Raw genomic sequence first — 19,553 nt, forward strand, 5'->3', positions numbered from 1 at the left:
ATTCTGAACCCTCTACTATGTCATCTCTGATAATCCACTTGGAAGTTCCGGGATGTTTAACCCCAAACCTTCATTTATTTATTATTATTTTTCTTGCAACCTTGCAGCATACATACAATGTCAACAATGTCAGCTCGTACATACGAGCTGACATTGTTTTAGCTTTTGACTTAGTGCGGAAAGCATGGATGTAAACTTTGAATCTGACATTGAAGCAAACGTTGGTGCAGCTGTCTTGAAATAACTACACCGGTCGTTTCTATGGTAAGGGTGGTCTGATCATGCGCGCCGTTTTTATTTTTTAGATTTGCGGCCGGCGCTGCAACAGTGGCTGAAAGGTCTCTTTTATCTATCTCTCTCTCTCTCTCTCTCTCTCTCAATTTTTTTTGATGACGTCGCCTGGTTGTTTACATGGCTGCCGGGAATCCCGCGCATGCGCTGGTTCTGAGACAGTGATACTGAAAGAGAAGGGGAAAAAAAAGAGAAATAGGTTCACCAAGTTGTAAGTGATGTACGTGCTACCCTATACACTGGGGGAGGGGCAAACGGGAAGAAAATACAAAAGGAAACAAAAAATGACGTCGCATGCCGACACACGACGGCGTTCACCGTGCCACCAAAGGCCACTCGCAGAGCACAGTCAGCGCTCCAGCGTCTGAGCTACCATGTCTACATTTCTCCTCGTTCAAAAAGCTCAGCCGTCAATCTCGGCGCTTTGTCTTTCTTTTTATTTCTTTTGGTTTTTTTTTTTTTTTGCTTTGACTATGCGGTAATTTCCCACAACCCCTTTTCTCTCTTTTCTTTCCTTCTGATGTCCTTATACTATAAATGGCAAACCTAATTCTTCAATTTTCTTTTTTTTTTTAAGGTGAAGTACGCCACGCCTTCTTCTTGAAGTAACCGGGTGAGGAGATTCAGATGCCTGAAACTAACCGCTTTCGTCAACCTACGCGTAACAAAGAACTTCTTTTTCCGCAAACTTGAATACTCCGAAAGCATGTCGATTCCTCTGTTCTAGCTAGTCTGAAGGCATGCCGATGCCTAAAAAGCCTTGAAACACTCTTTAGAATGGGTGCAAAACGCCCCTGGCATGGATCGACAGCATTTGACGAAATTCCTTTGCGAGAGGAGTTCGAGCGAACCAAAAAAAAAAAAATATCCTGGAAATAAATAACGTTTTTTTTTGTATAGGCGGAGCTAGAAAAGCAAAAGATCGCTTCGAAAGCATTCTTTCCTTTGATTTCGACGTCTTGTGGCGCGCTGTATACTCAGATTTTCCGCATTGAAGCCCAACTTTCTGCCGAATATCGGATCATATTGCTACACGCGTGTGGTATTTGATTGCTTGAGCGAGGCGCGTGGGAGCCATCACTCGAGAAAAGAGGAGGAAGACCGCTCTCTGGCTCTCGAGCTGTCGGCTGAACTGGCCAGCGCTACATTATCCCTTGTAAATATATTTCGCTATAGTCTCCAGTTTTAATCCTTCGTTCGCGTAACAGTTTGGTGGAGGGTGGCGTTCCCCGTCCTCTCCACGGAGTTCCGCAGCGGCCGCACCGTCCTACCGTCCACCCTGGCACCCTGTGACGACACCCAGTGGCGTAGCTAGGTCGTCTGGCACCCGGGGCCCATAGGTCTTTTGTCGCCCCCCCGGGTGTAGCCGGCGGAAAGAGGGGTGTCTTAAGACGTATATGACACCCCCCCCCCCCCCCCAACAGGCCCCTTGCACCCGGGACCCACGGCCCCCCGGCCCCCCCCCCCTGTTGCTACGCTACTGACGACACCTCGTCTCCTTCTACTCCCGAGACCCCGACAACAACGTACGTTACGGCTACCAATCTCCGCGATCCTGGAATATTCTCTGGCCAAGATAATGTGAACGTCAAACACTGGCTCAGCATGTATGAGCGTGTTAGCAGAAACAACCGCTGGGACCCTACTACTATGCTAGCGAATGTCCTATGCCACTTGGGGGGAACTCGTCGTGTCTGGTTCCGGACACACGAGGATGAGATCGCTAGGCGGAGTACTTTCAAGGAACAGCTCAGCGACCTCTTTGGAAATCTCATCGGTCGGCAGCTGGCTGCAAGAAAGGAGCTTACTACCCGAGTTCAGTCTTCTACTGAATCGTACGTCTCCTACATATAAGACGTGCTCGCTCTCTTGCCGGAAAGTTCACGAGAAAATGGCCGAGGTTGACAAAGTCGGCCACGCAGTCAAAGGCATCGCGGACTACGCGTTCAACTTGTTGGTCTTCAACAATGTGTCCACCATCGACGTCATTGTCAAGGAATGCCGCCGCTTTCAGCTCGCGAAAAGCCGCCACGTCATTGCACAGTTCTCCCGGCTCCCTAACACGGCTGCGACGTCGTCTTGTGTCGACTTTACCGCTTCACCACCTTCAAATGAGCTCGTCACGCGTATTGTTCGCCGCGAGCTCGAGGCCACATATCCTGCGCCGTTCCATCAACGCCCCATTGACCCCACCATTGACCAGCCAGCCCCAGCGACCACTTTCACTCAAGCAGTTGCGCGGCAAGAATTTCCAAACCTAGGTTTTCCTTCTGCCTGCTCCGTCTCCCGACCTGACGAGCGACCGGTGCCGACTGCTACGCCTCACGGCCATCTGTATTCCCCTCCCAGATGCCGTAACCCTACCGAGTGGAGAACTCCGGACGACAAGCCCATTTGCTTCCGTTGCATCCGCATTGGCCACGTCGCTCGCCACTGCCGCACCTCATGGACGCCGCCGTATTCAAGCTCCTTTTCCCCGTCTTCTCGCCCATATGCCGACCCGCGCCGTTACTCTCCTCGCCGTATGCCTCCTACTTCTGACGTATCCGTCGATGTCAGTCGATCTCAGTCGTCCTGCTCGCTCGCCGTCACCTCAGCCCCGTCGGTCCCCGTCGCCCCAGCCACGCCGCCATTCGTCGCTGACCAATTATGGACCCTCCTGGACGGAAAACTAGGCCATGCAGCTCCTGGAAGTAGTGCTGCATTACGTTCGTCCTGTCCAAATCTTCCGTTGACGCTATTCACCAACATGAATCTAATTGAATTAGACGTCGATGGTGTTCTGTTGACGGCATTAATTGATACTGGAGCCTAAGTTTCCTAAGCTCTAACCTATGTCGCCGCCTCAAAGAAGTTCTCACGCTTGCCCATCACTGAAGCCGTACGCGTCGCCAATGGTGTCACTGTTGCCGTCAGGGGTATGTGCACTGCTCGCATAGGAATTGCTGACCGCCAAGTTCTAGTCCTGTTCACCGTGTCGTAGCCCTTCTATTTCTTCTTTCTTTCAGCAGGAGGCGAGTCGCGAAGCCCCTTCGTTGCTCGTCTTTCTGCTGGCACTCCTGCCGTGCCACGCATGTGCGAACTTGCGGAAGCTTGAACTGGGTGCGAAGGGGCTCTTAGCGTGTGATGAAAAACTACATTTCAGAAGCACACGCCCATGAATGCTTCCTATCCTCGAAAACATGAGCTGACGCTGCTCATAAAAGAGAGTGTTCTGAACAGTAGTTTGGACACTGAAAACTGTCACAGCTGACTGTGTCAACAATGTGCGGCAGCGATTTTTTTTTCAGCGCTCTCGGGCTGGATTCATCATGTACTGGCTGCCGTTTCATAAATGAGTGTGCTCTTTCTTCTCGGATGCTTCAAAACTCTTCGCAATTTTGGCCTCATAGATAACGGTTCTTCTAAAAACTAGTAACACTCTCATTCACAGTGATGGAATAGGGTGACTTAATTAACAGTAATAGCGTAGATATAATGAATAATTGGGTTGGACGAGCTACGAAATCACAAATGTACTATCGGCCAGAAAAGTAAACGGACCACGGCTTAGGTGGCCGGAGCGGCTGCGGGGCCACACCGGGGTGCTGCTATCTCGCTCCGCGCGCTGACGGCGAGAGTGCCCCGAGTGACGCCATACTTCGCCCTCACTCTCCCATGGTGCCTCATCACGCTTGATAAATTTCTAGTCCACCGTTCTGTTGCTCTGCTGCTGACGGTCACGACGAAGAGCACCGTGCATCAACGGTAGTCCAACACATGGCGCTGTCGCGCAGTAGCCGGTAGTGTCAGGGGAAGCATATACAGGAAAACTAGCAGCGGGTGGCCGCAGGGCGTCAAACCGCGGTATTGAATAGGAACGAAGACCTGTTTGATTTTTGTTTTGCTTATATTCACCTGATCTTTCATATTAATGCAGGTCGCCGGCATCCACTGCTGCTCGAGTTTAGGCAACATCGCGCAAGTATACCGCAACGGCGGCTACAGTGACGCGCGCTCTTTCACGTCGGCGCGTTAAGTTAGAGTGGGAAGCGCTGCGCGGACGTCCGTAGCTATAGCGCTGGTGCGCTACGACTCGATGTCAAGGCGAGGAAGCCAAGTGCTCGTGGTCGACGGCAATTTTTCATCGCACTGAAGACCCCTTCAAGCTATGGAATGCTTCCGTGAATCAACTTTAATGACTGACTAGTTATTCCGATTCGTCTTCCCAATTATCTCTTCCTGGCCGTACTTTTGTAATGTTTGATAATGGCCTGCGCATTGTAGTAGCCAATTAAAACAGTTTCAAGAGGCGTCGCTGATATAAATATTAAACCCACTGCTGGAGACACTGCCGGAAACGTAATCTTGATAGAAAAGCCGTGCCCTCAGTAAAGCTTCATCTTAAAACTTTTTGTGCGCAAACAAACAGGGACGAAGAATAGGAGCAACACAAGGACGAGCTCGTCCTTGTGTTGCTCCTATTCTTCGTCCCTGTTTGTTGGCGCACAAAAAGTTTTAAGATGAATGTGTTTCGACTAAGCCGAATCGCAGTTATGCATCAGTAAAGCTTTGCGCGTGTAACTTATCGCGCCGGCGTGAAAGAGCACGCGTCACAATAGGCGCCGTTGCGGTTACTTGTTCAATGTTGCCAAAAATCGAGCAGCGGTGGACGCCAGCGACATGAACTAATATGAAAGATAAGGTGGGTATAAGCAAAACAACAATCGAAACTGGTCTTCGTTCCTTCTCAGTGCCGCGGTTTGATGCCCCGTTGCCGTCCGCTAATGTACGGCAGCTCCATGTGCTCGACTAGCGTCAATGCACAGTCCCTTTCGTCGCAACCGTTAGCACCAGCACAACCAAACGGTGCACTAGAAATTTATAAAGCGTGACAAAGCCTCGCGCGAGAGTGAGGGCGATGTCTGGCGTCTCTCGGGGCACTCTCGCCGTCAACGCGCGGAGCGAGATAGCAGCGCCCTGTTGTGGCCCCGCAGCCGCTTTGGCCACTTAAGCCGTGATGTGTTTACTTTCTTGGCCGACAGTACTTTGAGAAACATCCCCGAGGAGTTCCCCGGATCGAGTTAGGCCTACTGGTATACCATAATGCGCGCAAATAATAAACACGATGCGGTAGTGTTATTACAGTACTCCCTTTACGAAATGGACCCGTACTTTCGCGGTACATTATATACTAGAGGGGAAGTCAGAAGAGTAGCTGACACAAGCCAGCATTGACAATTTCTAAGGCCCTTCAAATAGTTTCTTTTATTTTCTACATGTTTGCGCACGTCATACATCATTTTGGTCCAGATAACATCACATAAGTGTCTCGTCGACCAACATGACAGCAAAGTGGCATGGATTCGGGGCTGGTATCGAAGCTGAATTATACTGACATCGAGGTACCCATGCATGGATTCTGCAAATGTTTCCAGAGGGTACTGTACCTCCCGTGATCAAATGTGGCCGAAACAAGCTGCAGGAAATGCGCAAAGAGTAAGTTATGATGGGAGGAGCTGTTCCGTTTATCTGTAGAAAAGTCCGTCATCACTGCACTGTACGCAGTCTAGATGCAGCCTCAGTGTTCTGTGCGCATCGCTAACGCACGGCCGGACTTTTCTTTTAAGAGGGAAGCGAGCCTTCCTTACTTTTATGGCTTTCTGTTTCACCGACCCCCCGCAGACTCTGAGCTGTGCGCGAGAGAAAGGACCCGCTCCCTCCGTTCGGTTCCTGGAAGTGACCCAGTGACGACGCTTCTAGGTGTCGGGTGATGCTTTCTGGGCGTGGGGGACGGCGACGGGGGTGGAAACCGCGGTTAGAAAAACGCGGGACGGGCAGACTCGCCCCACCGGCCCTAGAGACAGGACCGCTGTTTTACGGGCTGAAAACTGAACGTTTTGTGTTTTTCTAACTTGCTTTTTCGACCTTCATAGTGTAATTAAAGTTTGTTTTAAATGTTCAACTGCGTTCGATCCGTTATCTAACTGGACAGGGGACGCTTTGATCCCGTCAAGTGCGATCCGCGACGCCAGTATAGTAAAAAAGTGAAATCGACTGCCATCGACCACCAACTCAACATCCGCTGCAGTGGAATACGTCGCACGGCAAGACCTCAGGTTTAACCATAACATCCGCCTACTGCAAGGACACAGCATCGCCTAGAAGTTGAGCAGCTGACGGCACACAGGGCAACGACAAAGTGGGCTCGTTTCAAATTTCATCGCGCAGCTTAGCAGGCTTCACCACACACGTCCGCTTCGAGTGAGATACGTTGTGAAGCATGCACGCCAAAATGGATCAGGACAAGGTGACGCCTGAAAATTCTCAAGTTATGACAGCAGAGCGTGAAGCTGTCACGGCAAACATTGGATCACAAAGAGCAACTACGTTTTCCATGAAAGCTAAAGAAACGTATGAAACGAGCCGCGAAGAGCACTGCTGGAGAATAGACGCTGCCTGGACGAACGTGGAGACCGCTATTACCAAAGTGTGACATGCGAAAGAGGAAGACATTAACAGCGCCGCAACGCAGCTTCGTTCAAGCTGTAAGCGCTACGAGCACGTCGCCGCCAGATACGCTGCCTTCCTCGCCAAAACGAGCAGCTGTGAATCCCAGCTGGAATTTGAGCTTCAGGAAGCAATCAACGCAGATCGTGATGTGACTGTAAGCGACAAGTTACGTGAGGCTACAGAACGAGAACGCGACTTCTTACGAGAGACAATGTGCACTCAATAGAACTCTCTATTGGCCCTCACAAGCGTTTCTTCGAGGTCACGACGATCGGGCTCGTCAACAATCAGCCTAGGCGCCGTACAGACACGCGCACAAGCTGAAGCCATCCGGGAACGAGCAGAGCTTGGTCGCAGGGAAGCCGCGATGCGTATTGAGAAGGCAAGGATTGAGGCTGAATTGGATATTTTGCAGCATGAAAAAGAAGCGGCAGCTGCAAACGCACAGGCGAATGTGCTCGAGGCAGCCGGGGAGCAGGATAGCGGGGAGCGCATGCGCACGCTCCCTTCTGTGGACCGAACGCAGCAGACTAGGAGCTATATCGATTAACAGCAAGCCTTGCGCAACGCTGCGCTTGTGTTTACTGAGGAGGCTGTTACCAACTCTAGCATCAACGTAAATAATGCTCACACGTCGCGGGAGGTCAACACAGCTGCGAATAATTCGATGTGTCTGCGAGTTGATGAACGGCCACCTGACTGCCATGTTGCCCCTAACAACCCATGTTGTGAGCTTGATGGAGCTACAAGTCGTCCTATGGACTTACGAGTTGATCCGCAGCCGCTTGTGTGCGCCCCAGCACGATACAGTTCAAGCTCAGAGCTAGCCGGTGTCCTTAAATTCTTGTGCTGCAAAGACCTTGTTTCAAGCGGTCTTATCAAGTTTGGTGACCGAACTGAGAACTTTGCGCTTGGAAGTCATCGTTCAAAGGTGTCGTCAGAGATCCAGGTCTTTCTGCCCAGGAAGAGCTCGACCTTCTCATCAAATGGCTTGGCCTTGAATCGTCACATCAGGCTCGGAGGTTGAAATCAGTGCACGTCCATGACTTTTCAACGGGCTTGAACGTCGTGTAGAAACGGCTAGAAGACGTCTTCAGGTGCCCTGAGGCAATTGAGGATGCATTACTGAAGCACCTGGAAGGCTTCCCGAAGATATCTTATCGGGAAAATACCAGACTCCAAGAACTTGGTGATCTCCTGCTAGAACTCAAGGCTGCGAAAACTGAACCGTTTGTATCTTACCGATCTTGGCTATTTGGATAGCGCAACAGGGATGAACAAAATTGTCTCGAAGTTGCTATCTGGACTTCCAGAAAATTGGATGTCGGCGAGGTCAAAATACAAGAAAGATCACAACACTTTATTTCCACCCTTTCCTTGTTTTTTGCAAGTTTGTTAGAGAACAGGCCAGCATGCGGAGCTACCCGAGTTTCATCTTGCACCCACAAAATGCCTCGTCTGAAATGAACCAAAGGAAGGTAGACAATCCTACCAATACCACGCGGCGAATATCATCTGTGTCATCGAGAAAACCAGAAATGAATCCTGCTTCTGCCAAGATTAATCAAGAGGCCACTACTAACAAACAGCAACCAGAATCGAAGGACTTCAAGAGGTGGTGCCCACATCACAAAAAACCTCACCCTTTGGAAAAGTCTCGCGCCTTCCGTGAAGAAACCTTGGAAGAGCGGCTATCTTTGCTAAAGAAACAAGGGATCTGCCTACGATGCTGCTCATCTAAGAACCACATGCAGTAGCGATGTCAGGCAGTTGTGATATGCCTCATATGCGACATTGCCGACGACGCCACAGCGCTTCACCCAGCATCGCCAACCTCAGAGCCGTCAAGGGCTAGTGGGTCTGAGGAAAGTACCACAGGTAACTTAGAAAGAAGAGTCACATCTAGGCGTACTGAAGTGGCAAACGTTGGCAATGACACATAGTCGTGTGCTAAAATCTGCCTCGTAGAGGTGATCCATGAGACTCAGCCTCAGAAGACACTCAGAGCGTACGCGATTCTTGACGACCAGAGTAATCGCTCGTTGGTTAGGCCAGAACTGTTCAATGATTTCAAAGTGAAGGGGACGCCTACGCAATACACGCTCCGCACTTGCTCCGGTACTACCGAAGTGGTTGGAAGAATAGCTCATGGCTTCTTCGTGCAGAGCGTGTCAGGCGAAGTCAAGTTCCCTCTTCCGCCTCTCCTCGACTGCAAGTCAGTTCCCGAAAACAGAGATGATATTCCAACACCTGAAGCTGCACGGCACTACCCGCAGTTGAAGCCTGTAGCAAATCACATTGCGCCGCTTGAGGAGGCTGGAATACTGCTCCTACTTGGCCGATGCATCCTAAGAGCTCACAAGGTTCGTCAGACAATCAACGGACCTCCCCGACGCGTCGTATGCTCAGAAGCTCGACCTTGGATGGGTCATTGTCGGTGACGTTTGCGTTGGTCGTACGCGGAAAACGGGCAGCGTCTATGTGTTCCAAGACCTATGTGCTGGACAGTGGACGACCATCTCTTTTTGAACCATGCTCAAGGCATCTCTCTGTAAGGGAGGCGCCGATTCTCTACACTACAGATAAGGTCCCAAAAGATCTACAATTGGCAACAACATAGGATGACACCCTGGCCTCGAATCTTTTCGAAACAACTGAACTTGACAACCAGCCTGCTTTCTCTGTGGAATACAAGACATTCCTCAAGATAATTAATAGTGAATTCACCCAAGACAAAATAAACAATTTTGTCGCCCCTCTCCCCTTTCGCACACCGAGAAGTCGACTTCCGAACAACAGAGAACAAGCTTTGTCTCGTCTGCTCTCGCTACGGCGTACCCTACGAAAAAATCCAGAAACAAGAGAACGTTTCGCGAACTTCATGAACGAGCTCTTCATCAAAGGTCATGCAGAAGAAGTTCCACCACTTCACGTGGACGAAGAATGCTGGTATCTGCCCATATTCCGCATTCACCACCCCAAGAAGCCGGATCGAATCCGAGTTGTATTCGACTCCAGCGCTCAGTACGAAGGGGCATCTCTGAACGGCGTTCTCGACCCGCCCTGATCTGACGAACAACCTTGTGGGGATTTTGATACCCTTCCGGCAAGACCCAGTGGCGGTAACAGCAGACGTCCAGCAACTGCTCTGCAGTTTCATGGTTTGCGAGGACCATCAGAACTACCTGAGGTTCCTGTGGTTTAAGGGCAATGATATCTCTCGAGAAATCATAGAGTGCCGAATGGAGGTTCACGTTTTCGGCAACAGCCCATTGCCAGCTGTTTCGGCGTATGGCCTTCGACGGACTGCCCAACAAGCTGCCCTACGATTTGGTGAAGATGCCAGGAAGTTCACTGAAAGAGATTTCTACGTCAATGATGCGCTTACGTCTCTTCCGAGCGAAGAAGACGCCATTCATCTGCTGCAAAGAACGCAGAAAATGCTTGTAATAGCTATCATAGGGCTGCACAAGATAGCTTCGAATAGGCAGAACATACTGAATGCATTTTCTCCAGAGGACGACGCCCAGGGACTGAAGAACCTCGACTTCGGCACAGACGCGTCTCTTACGCAGAGAAGTCTCGGTCTACTGTGGGACATAGGCGACGACAGCTTCGTCTTCAGGGCTCCTCTTCAGGACAGAAATCTCTCACTCGTGCTGTGGCAAGTCCGATCCAGGTTGCCCATCGCGCAAAGAACGCGCCACACAAATAGGTAGCTCTCATTGAGGCGCTCTCCAAAACCAGGCTCATCATAATTCGCGCAATACAGCAGAACGCATTTTTTAAGGAGATATGCTGTATCCAGAGAGGAGAGCAAGTTTACAAGACAAGCTCGCTTCGAAGGCTTGACTCATTATTAGACGCCAACGGCTTGGTCCAAGTCGGCGGCCGCTTGAACAGAAGCCATCTTCCGGACGATGAGAAACACCCTCTCTTAATGCCGGGTCGGCACCATGTGGCGACGCTTCTCGTGCGCCACCACCATGAATGCGTGCAACACCAGGGCCGGCATTTCACAGAAGGAGCCGTACGAGCTGCTGGGTGTTGGATCTTCGGAGGTAAAAGGTGCATCTCATCCGTGCTGCAAGCGTGCATTTCATGCAGGTAGCTGCGAGAGTGGCTTTCACGACCAGGAGATGGCTGACCTTCCGGCAGACCGAATCAGCACAGATGCTCCTTTCAAAAATGTTGGAATTGATGTTTTTGGTCTCTGGATGATTGCCTCTCGCGGAACGAGAGGTGGTGTTGCAAACAGCAAGCGCAGGTCAGCCATGTTCACTTGCTTAAGCATTCGCGCAGTGCACATTGGGCTGATCAAATCAATGAACACGTCGAGTTTCAGTAATGCCTTCTGAAGGATCCTAGCAGAGCGAAGGCCCACCAAGCTAATACGCTCTGACTGCGGGACCAATTTTATCGGGACGTGCAGAGAACTTTGAATCAGCGCAGAAGGCATTCATCGCTCACAAATAGGCAAGTTACTCTGCGGAAACGGCTGCAAATTGACATTCAATCCACCGCACGCGTCCCATATGGGCGGTGCGTGGTAGCGGATGATCGGCACTGCACGTCGCATTCTTGACTCAATCCTCATGCAGTCACGTCATGAACGGCTCACGCATGACATACTTGCAACCCTTCTGGTAGAAGTTGCGGCCATTATTAATGCCAGGCCCATAGCTCCCACTTTGTCCTACCTCATATCCCACAATCCTAACTCCGGCAACACTTTTAACCCCAAAACACGGAAGCGCATTTATAACAACTGGGCAATTAGACACAAGCAACCTCTACAAACGACATTGACGTATAGTGCTAAACCGGGCTGACGAGTTCTGGAAGCGCTGGCGCACAACGTATGTCCCTACTTTGCAGCAACGCCGAAATTGGCAAGCAGCAAAGCCCGACCTCAAAGAAGGCGACGTCGTTCTACTCAGGGATGAAGAAGCAACCCGGAACGACTGGCCCATCCGAGTGATTACACGAAGCCTGCCCAGCGCGGATGAAAGGGTGCGCAAGGTCGAGCTGAAAACAGCCAAAGACGGGGCCGTGAAAACATTCTTCCGACTGACAACATAAGTTGTGCGTTTGCTGTCACGGTGATATACTGGTGGTGTCTAACAACGAAAGACACCAGACGGGGAGTGTCCTGTGCGCATCGCGAACGCACGGCCGGACTTTTCTTTGAAGAAGCAAGCGAGCCTTGCTTATTTTATGGCTTTCTGCTTCACCGACCCCCCGCGGACTCTGGGCTGTGCGCAAGAGAAAGGACCCGCTCCCTCCGTTTGGTTCCTGGAAGTGACCCAGTGACGACGCTTCGAGGTGTCGGGAGATGTTTCCCGGGCCTGGGGTACGGCGACGGGGATGGAAACCGCGGTTGGAAAAACGCGGGACGGGCAGACTCGCCCCACCGGCCCTAGAGACAGGACCACTTTTTTACCGGCTGAAAATTGAAGGTTACACGTATTTTGAATTTTCCTTTTTGACCTTCATAGTGTAATTAAAGCTTGTTTTGAATGTTCAACTGCGTTCGACCCGTTATCTAGTTGGACAGCGGACGCTTGGATCCCATCAAGTGCGATTCGCGAGGCCAGTATACTCAGCATGTGCATCCATGTGGCCCCAGATTATATACTGCGTATACTAGTGTCGACGATAAATGCTTATTGGCAAGACATGCTCCGCGTGCAATTTTATGGCATCTGACTTATGACCCACAGGCTTATGAATCATTCCTAATTAGGGTTGTGTGGATATTCAACATTTCAAATACAAATAGAATGTTCTTTGATATTTTATCAGTGTAAGCTTCGAGCAATTCTCTTTTCGAAATTGTGATAATCCGTTTCTGCTTGAATGGAAAGATTTACAATGACTTATTGTTGTCTCAAGGAAGAGAGACCGGTGAAAGTTAGGATACCTAAAAACCAAGCACGAACAAATGACAACAGAGGTAGAGAAAGAGAGATGCAAACTTCGATGATATGCTGGTGATGTTAGCCCAGCTGCTCGCTAAGCATGCTAATATAGCGGCTGGGTAATTAATGCCAAATACACAATGAACACAGAAGCAAACTAATAGCATATACAGTCAGCAGCACTATCGTGGCGCGTGACGCTCTGGTAGTGTTACGCCAGGGGCAGCGGGACACGTGAGTGCCTGCCCGGTTGACTCTTTTAAAGCGATGCTTTGTTTGCTTACTCTCCAGGGTTTAACGTGACTGCTGTTTGTTGGGTCCGTCAGTATCTCTGCAGATGTGTTTGTGGGTACACCCATATACGGAGGTTAGAAGTGCGCCGAACACGAGTACGAGTGAATGGATTTATAAAAGGTTTGTACGCGGACCGACAAAATGTGGGAGTGAGCACATCTCCTGTTCTGCGTAAAAAAAAAAACGTTTCTACACGAAACATAACTGATAATGGCGGTTCACAGGTATATCTAAATCACGCTGACCTTATAATAGAATAGCACATATCATTGAATGGTTTTCTTGATTTACTTGATTTGCATCCATCTATCAATCGTGTAAGTTTCACTGGATGTGTGCCTGTTCTTGGTGAATCTTTCAGGATCAGCATTATTCACTGATACTCAAGAAGCGCGGGATTTGGTATGTGTCGTACTTCTCTGTGCACACACCCGCTATCGCCATGGTCCCTCAATAAGCGTCATATATCGCCGTCATTCTCGTGACATCAACCGTTTCACTATAAAGGTTCGCTTCCCACAGATTCTAACATGGGTGTTTAATATGCCAAGGTTTGTTTTTCCTGTATTGTTCTTGCGCTCGGCTTTGAGCTGAAAACGTACCAACTAGCCCAGTAGATGGTTTTGGTAAGAAATTGACGACGTTTGTGGCTCAGGAGAGCCGGGGTTCTTACGCAGAAAAACTAAGGGCCGAATTCGCAAAGCTGTTCGTTCGTAAGTGCTATTTTCCATCAGCCGGTCGCCTCGCTATAGTTATGTCTATTATCAGGATTGACTGACATTTTGTCTTACGAACAATTCTCCGTGAATACAGGCCATGAACACGGGCCCCGTTCTTTAGTGAACACGTCGTCAAGGCAGCTTCTGCTCAATTATTTCGAGTCATGCAGAAATAGTACTTCCATCTTACGCAGCCTGTATACGAGTTTGTTGCCCATATTTAGGCAAATCAATGTATTATTTAGCCAGTCTCACCATGTTTCCATCACTTTAAAACTATGTGCGGTATTGTAGAGTAATTGTACAGTAACACATATCTTCCTCATTCAACACAACATTTTATCCTTGCATCTGGTCCGGTGCGGTTTCCTTGTTTTTCTATATAACGCTGTCATTGTTGCAGTGTGGGAGATAAGTTCACGCAGTTCTTTCCCATTTCGGTGCTCCTAAGGGAACAATGCATCCATATGCAAATGACATTACACGCATCTGTCCAATGCAGTAAAAATCAAACTCTCTCACTCATTTTTTTCTTCTTTTTCTTTTTTTAGCCTGGTAGACCCCGCACATACCTCATATTTTACTTTCTTTAAAAAAAGAAGGTAATATTCAATTTTCAATTCGATACATGGAGGTCATTTTTCTCAAGATGTTTTATACATTCAAACAAAAATTTCACTATTCTAACACCCTTGCTTCTAATACAACAGCATGGTGTGTATAAGTGTACGGTGTATAAGTGTATATATGTAGTAGGCAATTAACACTTCCTGTTCGTGGCAGAAGGCGTAGCTTGGACCACACTCGCACGGCTCGCGCCAAGAAACAGTAACGCCGGCAGTGGACGAAAACGTGGATAACACGGGGACGGCACGCCTCACCCAAACCAGACAAGGACACGAAGGCTGCCTAATAACTCCTAGAAAGTGTTCTCACTGTAAACATAGCATACTATAAAACCCAAACAAGGTACGTGCTTGAACTTCTTTGAAGCACTTGTTTGTTCTTACGGCCCCGTTCAAGCACCGTGTGTGTCTTTATCAAACATTTCTTGTGTGCAATGCACGCATTCATCTGGAAAAATACATTTAAACGAGATAATTAGTTCACCTTGGCACTTAGTTATAGATACATTGTTTGTCGTGCAAGCTTGCCTCATGAGTTAAATAAAATATACTGGAAGTAATAAGAACAAGCACTACCGACCGAAATACACACCGTCATTCTGAACCATATATTGCCGTGGGGAAATCGTGGAAGCGGTTGTTCTAAGGGCTCACCGCGGCTCAGTGCCGTATGGCACCGATTCAACATCGAAGAGAAACAACGAGCTCTTGTGCTGCGGTGCTTAAGGAAGAAAAGCACGGCTTCAGATGATATACGACCACGGAGGGATCACTTGCGGAATACCACCGATAGCTGCAGCAGCCATTCGTGCAGAGTAAAGCCTATGAAGCCGGCCGATATCGCGCACTCTTGTAAATGGGGGCTCAGCCCACGGATGACTTCACAAATGAACCAAACACTAGCGTTCGGAAATAAGCAAAAAAGTAACAAGCCCACTGACACGGGATAAGAAAATACGTCTAGGCCGTTCGCATATATGCATTTTGCATGAAGGATACTAGCGGGAAGATAGCGCGACAAAGGCAGAAAAACAACATTATATATGGACTGCATTGCCGTGAAGGAAACTCTTTTCCGTAACAAAAAAACGTCCTTCGGAAATTCGGTAGCTCGAGCTTCGCATTAGCCCTTTTCAATTATGGCACATGGAGAAGTTTCTCTTCGCACTTTGCCAAGATGGCGAGATATTACATTTCGCCCGAGTGCCCATATCGCACATTCAACGTTGAGTTATGGTATACTTCATCCATCTCACATTCGCCTCTTGCAACGAATCCTTTGCATTCTGTTTCTAAGTTACTGGTGTACTCGGCAATAATATAGCAGCACCCTGAGGTGCCTCTTCTTATTTACCTAAGTTTCCTGATCGTTCAACTCCTAACTTTTGCTAAGTGTGGATTGTCCTTTAGGCTTTAAGGATTGTAAACGTAAATAACACATGCATAGTAATAATCAACCGTTGACGAACAACGGATGCATCTGGAGCCAACGCCTCGGCTCGTCTTCGTCAGGACCCCTGACGAAGACAAGTTGAGACGATGGCTCCAGACACATCTCTTGTTCGACAACCGTTCATCAATAAATGCTTCGAACTTCTCGTCAGTCTCTTACTTGCTTGCATGGTAAGCGATACTACCCAAGCGAATATGATACGAAAAATACTTGAAGCCAAACATACGAAAACGTTCAGCCATTCATGCGCAAATAGCATCCGCAGATCCGACGCAACGTTAAAGTTTCATCATCAGCCTGGCTTAAACCCACTGCAGGGCAAAGGCCTCTCCCATACTTCTCCAACTACCCCGGTTAAACGTTAAAGTTTAAATTACGTGAATTTTGTTTGGACTACCGAGGTAGCAGCAGTAGTGTAAAGCAATCGCACGGCCTTCTCGCCTGTATCTGCTGAGGCTTTGTTGCGAGGACGAGGTGGTGTATGATGCTTGTCGACAAAAGAATGCTGACGACAGCTGTATGCACAAGACTTCCATGACCTGTGTGCACACAGCGGCAGATACCCTTTATGAGCGCTTGGCTATGAATGAAACATGCCCTGTGTCTCTTACCTATTTACACATACCCAGGCCCACGTTCTCCACTCGGCAACAGGGTACCTGAAAAGTAAGAAGAGGTAGCTTCACTTGAAAGAAGTTCACGCTTTTCATTGTGCTGGTTTTGTTCAGCTCAGCGACCGCCTCAGCTTCTAACAAATTAAATAAAAGGTACGTTTCCCATGTGTCTCTCAGGGATATAAATAACCTGATCTGAAACAAGTAACTCTGTGCGTGACTCCCTCTCTTCCACGTTCCAGTTTTCTTTTGCATAAGTCAAAGACGCGTTGTGAAAACGGCGCAGCATTCGCAAAGCTCTCCATCGGCAAATTCTCGACGCCAATCGTCAGCTTATTCGCTACGATATAGCGATCTTCCCCGGCTCTCCATTCTTCTGCATACCTCTCCAGCGTACTAAGGTAACTATAAATGCAGGCGCCGCTCTTTCACTATACAACAAGCTCTTCCACAAATATTTCGTAATCTGGCGAGATATGGAACACATAAGGCCCCGCTGTGAAGTAAACTTTGGAGGACGCTTACGGTTTCGCCTCTGAGAGTAGGACGCAATAGCATTCAAAGATCTCTGACTGCTTCGCAGACTTCCCGGCAACTGCAGCTTATGTAACCCTAGTGTTTACCGGGAAACGCTGGAGGCAAAGGTTATGCACGAAGGTGAGCTTTCTGGTAGAAACGCGACCTCTTTTGTGGGCCGTTTCCGGAGGTGGCGCACTGCCGCGTCAAAAAAAAAAAAAAGAAAGAAAAGATCATTTTCAGGTTTCGATTGATGTTTCGCACATTTAATATTCCAGTCTGAGAAGATTCAGCATGAAAGGCACGCGCTGTGGCTGTTTTCCTTCATCACATTTCCTTGCGGGCTTGCATTCTCAAAGTTCTGACGAATAGCTTTGTGCAGAATGCAAGACAAGCTATGAGCAACATTAGTGATAGAATAATGTGGCAATAAAGCCCGAACATACCGCATGTCAAATAGCAGGACGTGGCACATACACATACCTAAATATATACTGGAATTTTCGCATACGGAGACGCCGGATGCCGACGACGACGTGGGATCTTCTTCGACACGTAGTCCTTAACGCTATCGTGTTAATAAAGGTAAACATTTTTCTTAGAGCACAAATGTTTTCTACAATAGACTCGAATGCCTTCTCCTGAGCGCACGTTGAAAACTAATCGCACCTTTCAGGGCATGGCAAAAGGATCGTATCACTTTGCAGGAAGTCTTTGTTATAGTGCTTTCTTTTTGTTAATCCTGAGTGACAGGAAAACAGAAGTGCCACCGCAATATGCTACTGCTTTAGTAAAAAGCACCTGTGGCTACGTGTGAATGTGATAACAAAAAGGCACTCGCTGTGGCACGTTGTGGCACGCTGTGGCACATACTAATAATGGCACGTTACTAAGGCGGAACTAACCGCTTTTATAACGGTAAGATGTTATTTTTTATACCATTTTTATGCTCACTCAGCAGCGAAAACTCGATACAATATTTTAACAACCACGTGAAGCCAACACACAATGAAGCCAAGGAAAGCATAACGTTATTTACCGGATTTGCTTAATTGAATTGTGGAAATAATTGAGATAGAGTGTTATATTTGCGGTAAGCTTGATTTTCCTAATAGAGAAATTTGGAAATGAAAGTCTAAAACAACCCGCTTACGGTGGCAGCCGAGCTCCGCAACCTTCATGCTGCGTTTTACAGCGGTGGATGTCATCCCGTTCCTTTTTTGTGGAGCTAAACTTAGACCGGGGGAGTGTCGACCAGCGTCGCTCGCTGCCATGGAAACAGATGTAGGACACATCTTAAACGTTCATATGTCACTCCAAGACATCAGAGCTTATGGAGCTGAAATCCTTGACATATGCAGTGAGAGCGAGTCTAAATCCTAGGGGAGCGAGCGAAAGCTGCGCGGCTTACACTTATGTCGCTGCTATGGTCGTGAACTAACGGCTTTTGTGACGTACACCAGTATGCACACAAGCTTCTTCATATATTTTTGCGAAATATTCAACTGGTCTCCTGGTACGTGTTTTGTTTAGCGGACGGTCGGACATCGATCATCTTGGCCCGAAAGTGGAAAGTCCGTGGGGACAGCCGGACACGCCATGTCCTGCAGTAGTAAAACATGAACGGGTGACGTTGCTGTTGTTGTTTACAGGTCACTTTGACGCAGTCAAACAATATTCGCATTGGCTTTTAAAAGGACAACCGAGTTTTTTGAGCAGAGATCAAGCTTTGAATTTTGTTACGAGTGCCGCGCCTCACGGAAGTGTATTTCGTTGTGTATATACACGCTCTTTCTTTAACTTGCTGTGGCAGCCGAGCTGTGGTAAGCATACTAAGTAGTTTTATTTTCACCGCATTGACCTGTGACTTCGTCCGAAGCAGCGCTAGACGAGCGCTGCCGCAATAACTGTTGCGTGTCAATTTTTTTTGCTTCTAAAGCATGTATGACGAATTCGCACCGCATGCAGCTGATTCTCTACTCTACTATTGGTGGTGCTATGGCTGGAAAGCGGTTCTCTGCTATAGCTGGGGTGCATGCTCGCTCTGTTTGCAATTGTGGCAACTTTCTTGCAGTGGTCTGGGGCCACTATGCTTGCATAGGTAAGAGCTTATTGCAATACTTGCTTAGCCGACGCTAATTTCCCTCTCTTTCCAAACTTTGACCGGCCTCACAAATTTATCACTTCGATAGTTTTGGTTAATGCGTAAGCATTCTTTGGCGAGCTCCCCAGCCATGTCACGTGAAACGCTTAAAGGGACACTAAAGGTTACCAGAAACTCAAGTTAATGTGGTAGAGCAATGTTCTAGAACGTCTAAGGCGTCAACATAATCGCGAACAGAGCTTTAGTAACCGAGAAATTGAGGTAAATGCATGACACGATTTGAGACCCCCCAGTGACATTCCGGTACTAGCCCGATGACGAAAGGACTCCTCATAATTTGTGTTACTAATACTCAACTACTCATATTAAAAATATCATTTAATTCGATTATAAGACGGAAAAAAATGCTACTTGTCTACGTCTATTCGATTCTAAGAAAAAATAACATTTTGACGTTACCCTTCAGTAATATAGGTGTTCGAAAGGTTTCGTTTTCGCTCGACTCTGCGCGCTCGACTCTGCG

At 48.3% G+C, this 19,553-nt stretch overlaps 1 long non-coding RNA gene across 1 annotated transcript in view; it reads right to left on the bottom strand.

The window, feature by feature from the left end:
• Window positions 1–279: 279 nt before the first annotated feature.
• The window catches only part of LOC142572358 (uncharacterized), a 245,453-nt gene continuing 226,179 nt past the window's right edge, over window positions 280–19,553 (bottom strand). The window contains exons 4-5 of the long non-coding RNA XR_012826053.1: window positions 16,408–16,455; window positions 280–458 (exon numbers count right to left, since the gene is read on the bottom strand). This is a non-coding gene — a long non-coding RNA (uncharacterized LOC142572358). The remainder of the gene's footprint in view (window positions 459–16,407; window positions 16,456–19,553) is intronic.

Source organism: Dermacentor variabilis, chromosome 2 (genome assembly GCF_050947875.1).
Source record: "Dermacentor variabilis isolate Ectoservices chromosome 2, ASM5094787v1, whole genome shotgun sequence".
In the NCBI taxonomy this organism is placed as follows: domain Eukaryota; kingdom Metazoa; phylum Arthropoda; class Arachnida; order Ixodida; family Ixodidae; genus Dermacentor; species Dermacentor variabilis.